The sequence below is a fragment of the Dipodomys spectabilis genome, unplaced genomic scaffold (assembly GCF_019054845.1).
Source record: "Dipodomys spectabilis isolate Male_0828 unplaced genomic scaffold, ASM1905484v1 ptg000048l, whole genome shotgun sequence".
NCBI classification, from domain to species: domain Eukaryota; kingdom Metazoa; phylum Chordata; class Mammalia; order Rodentia; family Heteromyidae; genus Dipodomys; species Dipodomys spectabilis.
In genome coordinates, this window is record NW_024870725.1 from 331,662 (window position 1) to 337,507 (window position 5,846).

A 5,846-nucleotide genomic window follows, 5' to 3' on the forward strand; every position below is an offset into this window, starting at 1 on the left:
GGTTCTGGGCTTTTCACTGTAAAGGAACTTTTCAATTCCTAATTCAGTGTGGATACTGCTTTCCTGCTCAAGTTTTCCTTTACTTCCTGATTCAATCCTGGTAGGTTGTAGGTTTCTAGGAAATTGTTTCCAACTGATTATCCAACTTGTATATAAATATGCATGAAAGGGCTGGGAACGTGGCTCAGTGGTAGAGCACTTGCCTTGCATGCATGAGGCCCTGGGTTTGATTCCTCAGCACCACATAAGCAAAAAGAAAAAAAGCCGGAAGTGGTGCTGTGGCTCAAGTGGTAGAGCGCTAGCCTTGAGCTGAAGAGCTGAGAGACAGCACCCAGGCCCAGAGTTCAGGCCCCATGACTGGACCCCAAAAAATAAATAAATAAAAATAAAAAAATATGCATGAAAATCCCTCATGAAGCTTTTTGCTTGAGGCATTTATTAGTATTTCTTTGTTTCATTATAGTATATTAATTGCACAAAAATTTCAATGTGTATGAATATATCATAATTTGTACTTTGATCAAATTCCTCATTCATACTCTTATTACCCTTCTGCTTTAAAAATATTTTAAAAAGTTCATTAAAAATATTTTTAAAAGTTCATTATTTCATTTTCATCCATGCATATAAAGTATATCCATATTATTTACCCCCTTTTCACTCTATCTTTATACTTTTCACTTGTTCATTCCAAAATTTATTGCAATTTTACACTCATGTCATTTAGGAAAATTTTAGGTCATTTACACATGTGAGAGAGATGCTGTGATATTTGTCTTCTCTATGTGACTTATTTCATTTAACACAATGATTGACAGTTCCATCAACTTTTCTAAAAACAACATAACTTCATTCTTCATTGCTGTACAACTTTTAAATATTATTTATTATATATAACATTGCAATATTTGTTATATATAACATGAAAGGTGTAAAATTATTTCTAAATCATCACTTTGAATCTTTATTCTCAGCTTAGCTAAAAATCTATTTTATCTTTGCAGAAATTTAAGTATTTGTTTTCTACTTCATTTTTTTTGTGGTGTTTATTATTTCTTTATTTTGGTAGCCAGTAACATTGGTTTCCACTTTTTTAAAAAATAGATTCTTGAGTTTTAACATTTGTTCCTTATTTTCTTTTTCTAACAATCTAGACCATAATAAGTGTAAACTTCACGCCTAGTATTACTTTTTTGTTGTTGTTTTTGGTTGGCCGTTGGACTCGAAGTCTTGGCTTGGGCATTGTCCCGGTGCTCTTCAGCTCAAAGAGAGTGCTCTACCACTTGAGCCACAGCACCACTTCCGGGTTTCTAGTGGTTTATTGGAGATAAGAGTCTCACAGACTTTCCTGCTCTGGCTGGCTTTGAACCAAGATCCTCAGATCTCAGCCTCCAACGTAGCTAGGATTCCAGGCGTGAGCCACCGGTGCCCGGCACATTTTTTTTTTTTAATAAGTGTTTTATTGTGAAAATTCTGTACAAAGAGGTTACAATCACACGAGCAAGGTAATGAATACATTTCTTATCAAGCATTGTTGCCTCCTCCTTTGTACTTTATGTGATGCATTATTGCTTGGTGATCTCTCTTGTTTGATACGTTGGTACTTTGTATGGTTTGAATATATTTTGAATGTATTTCAGGGTTGTTGTGACAAAGGCTTGTGTATTGTGACTCATCTTTAAAAAGGTGTATCTAATGAAAATTACTCAAGTCACTCCAGGCATTATTTGGGGAAGATTTTGGAGGCCCAGTTTGTCTCTTTCATTTCAATGTCCATAATGAGTTCCTTTTACCCTATGTAGCTAACTGTCCATCATGTACCATCTGCCATCTAGTTTCCACAAGAATCAGAGCCTGGAAAGCTGAATACTTCTCTTTTGCAAATGCTCTGGTTTCCTCCTGTTACTGATATTTAGTTTCAAACCAGTGAAGTTAGGAAATATACTTCATTTTAAGTTTTATTAATTTGTTGTCTCTTTTTTTTGCACAGCATATGATTTATCCTAAAAAAAATCCTACATGTATTTATAAAGAGTGTATCTTGCCTTGGACAGAATAAGCTTTCTTTGAATGTTAGATCCATTTGGTTTAAGATGTAGTTCAAGTTCAATATTTATAAGATTTTTTCATCTGGATGAATCATCCATTGTTGAAAATGGGGAAATAAGTCAACTTCTATTATTTCATTTATTTTTTTTCAGATATATTAATATTTGTTTCATATGTTTAGGTACTCTAATATTCGGTGCATATAGTTCCAATATTTATATCTTCTTTATGACTACATGATTGCATGATCATTGTGAACTTAATATTTATTTCATGTAATATTCCTCTGTCAGGAAAGTTATTTGTGTTGTGATTGGAAACTTCACATTTATATTCAAGATTATTTTGATTGGTAAGAAATTATTTCTGCTTAATGATTATTTACAGATTAGCTGTTTACTGGTAATTTTTCAAAGTAGTTATTAGCATTAAGTCTTTGTGCAAAGAGATTTCACTTCTATAAGTCAGGTTATGAGTTCAATGTCTCTTGATCAATGTCACTAATTCCATCATTCTCCATTTTACCCCTTTTATCCCTACCCTCGTGTTATGTAGTTCAATTTTTATATAATGTACATTGAATATACTGACTGCATTGGCTTACTGTCCCTCCATTTGTATCTCCCACTCAATCCTCTTCTCTTCTACCATGTTTCAGCAGACAACTGATTTCTAGTTATTGTGTAGATCCCTTTTTATCTTTAGCTCTCTTTTGTAGTGTTATGTACTGATTTTTCCTCTTTGCCTTTTGCATATTTATCTTGGAATTTTTGCTCTGTGTTACCATCAGATTTGTGTAAAATATAGTAGTAGTTATTTGTGAAATATTTTTGTCTTTAAAACATATACTAGTTATAAGAAATTATTAATATACTAGTTATAAGAAAATATAGAGTTTGAATATAGTATTATAACACTATAGTTTTAAGAAAAAAATCATTTAGCACAATATAGTCAAGTGATACAAATAACACTTAGCAAAATATACACCAGAGTAAAGAAAGCACAAAGAAAGCTGTAAGTCAAGGCATCATTCCTAAAGTATTAATTCTGTGTTTCAATTCTCAAAACTATTTTTGTTGTTGTTGTTTTGCCAGTGGTGGAGCCTGAACTCTGGGCATGGGTGCTGTCCCTCAGCTCTTCAGCTCATGACTAGTGTTATACCACTTGAACCATAACACCACTTTCAGCTTTTTCTGCGTATGTGGTGCTGAGGACTCAAACTCAGGGCCTCAAGCATGCAAGGCAAGCACTCTACCACTGAGCCACCTTCCCAGCCACTCAAAACTAATTTTTAAACATATTTTAAAAGGAAATATAAAGTAGAATGAATAAATTTGAGAAATGCTTCTCTTTAAATGAGAAATTTAGCATCTTAAATTCTCCAGATAAGTATATCTTCCCAAGCCAGGTGTTAGAGACTCACACCTATAATCCTAGCTACTCAGGAGGCTGAAATCTGGAAATTTCAATGTAAAGTCAGACCCGGAAAGAAGTCTGTGAGATCCTTAACTAGAAAACAGTTAGAAATGCAGCTGTTATTCAAGTGGTGGAATGTTCACCTTGATTAAAAAAGCTGAGGAACATTCCCTAAGACCTGAGTTCAAGCTCCAGAACCAGAAAAAAAAAAATATATCTTTCAAATGTTTTCACAGTGGTAAAAGATTAACATTTAATATTTTCAAACAGCTTTAACTCAGATAACATCACTATGAACTATGTTACTAAAATTTTATTTGAGAAAAGCAGACGGAGATAGTTTACTCAATATCAAACTCAGGAAGAAAAATTTTCATTAGAAATGAGTGAAGATGTAATGTTTTTAATTCAGATTTCATAAACTCATGGTACAACATGGGTCCCACACTTTCCTCTAGAGCTTTAAACTGGTCTTCTTTGCTTATGTGACAAATCGGGTAGAGATCATTCAAATGCTCTACAAAACTAGTTATCCTGCTCTGACTTTTGTAGTGGTGACTTATTACAGTCATTCACTGACCAACTCTCTAAGCCACTAGAAATACCTCTGCCATTGACAACTCTGTTTGACACAAAACCTGGCTTTTATAAGCCTCAGTGTCAGTGCTGGGTTTTGAGTTGAGGAAGAGTTCTATATACCTATGCTGCATGTTGGTCTTGTCTTTTGACATAGCTGCCACAGCTTTTTCATAAGCAGCAAACACAGCATTGGCTTTTCCTGTCACTCTTCCATCAGGACCAATCTCAATATGAACTTTCATGGGGCAAAATAGGGAGAAAAAATTGTAAATATCATTCTGAGTGGCTTTGAATGGTAATCCCCTCATATGGATACAGTGCCCAGCGGTACTCTACACTTTCAACTCGCCTTCTTTATACTTGTGATCATACATTCCCAGTGGACAGTAGTTACGATCTGACTCCAACACACTGGGGATGAATCTGTAGTTGTCACTGAAGCAACTGTATGTGTCATAACTCTCATAGCCACTATACCCAGGGTAGACCCCATAGGTTACACAGAAGCCACTGTATCCCTCATAACCACTGTATCCCTGGTAACCCCAATATGTTGCATTGACTCCATTGTTCCCCTCATATTCCCCAAAGCCTGCAGCATAGCCATTGTATCCCTCACAGCTACAACACCCTGCACTCTAGCCATCACATCCTTCATAGCCTGCATAGCTTGCACCATAACCACAGTATTCCTCATATCCCATACATGCAGCATTGTAGGCACTGGATTTTATTCTCTGCACGCCTGCCTGCTTCAGATTTTGCATGTATTTCCGCTCTGTGCCTGGCCGGTCATTGGGCCCAGGACGCTGCTGCACAGATGTGAGCTTCAGAGGCAGTTCTGAGGATGATATAATTTCCTCCTGATTGCTCTTGAATGCTTCCACATACGTTTGTCCTATTTTCTCTTTAGCCTGCTCAGCTAACTCCTTTGAGGCAAACTGCAGGAAAGCCTCTTGCGTCATCTTGCCTTTAGAATCCATTGATAGTGTGATCTCGTTTAACACGATATCCAGTTGTGTGAGGAAATGAACGATTTGTTACTTGGAACAGCTAGATGGGAGCCCCAAAAGTCGCATAAAGCTGTCATTGTGCTTCCAGAGTTGATTGGACCACTGTGCTTCAGCATCCAGTCCATCTCAGTTAGGTGTGATTTGAACACCTCGATGCACCAGTGTCCCATGTGTTCTCTATCTTTCTTCAGGGCCAATTTAACATCATCTTGTGATTCTAGTTCAACAAAATCCTCACCACTCTGCTTCCCTATTCTGTTGTAAACAAAATGGATTACTGAGACCCCATCATGAATAGCACAACCAGAGAAAAAACTCTGCACATCCTGTAATGAGGAGGACCAAAGCAGGCCATGGAGTGTGATAACAAAGCTTTTACCTCCTGGGGTGGAGGCCTGCATCGTGAATCTAGGCAGAGCAGAAATCAGACGATTTGGGGCACAGAGTTTTGTAGCTTACTCCAACACTCCCAAATGCCTTCAAGGGGAGTGGGAACATTCAATAGGTAAGGAATTGTTCAATAAGAAGGTAGTAACATCAATCTCTATGTCCATCAAGAAAACGTAGCACATGGCTAACAAACTCCAATTCTTCAGATGCTTGAAAACACAGAGGGCTCTGAAAATATTCTTTTTGCTGTAATCTCAGGGGTGTGGGTCTGCACAACACTGCCGCATATTCTGACTGTCTAGGTTTGACTCTTCAAACACCAGGAAGAGTCCCACACACTTTTTTTTGGGGGGGCCTGGGCGCTGTCCTTCAGCTCTTCAGCTCAAGGCTAGCGCT

The 5,846-nt window shown here is 37.0% G+C and overlaps 1 pseudogene; it reads right to left on the minus strand.

Moving 5' to 3' along the window:
- Positions 1-4,055: 4,055 nt before the first annotated feature.
- On the minus strand, positions 4,056-5,461 carry LOC122107192 (annotated as a pseudogene).
- Between the last annotated feature and the right edge of the window lie 385 nt (positions 5,462-5,846).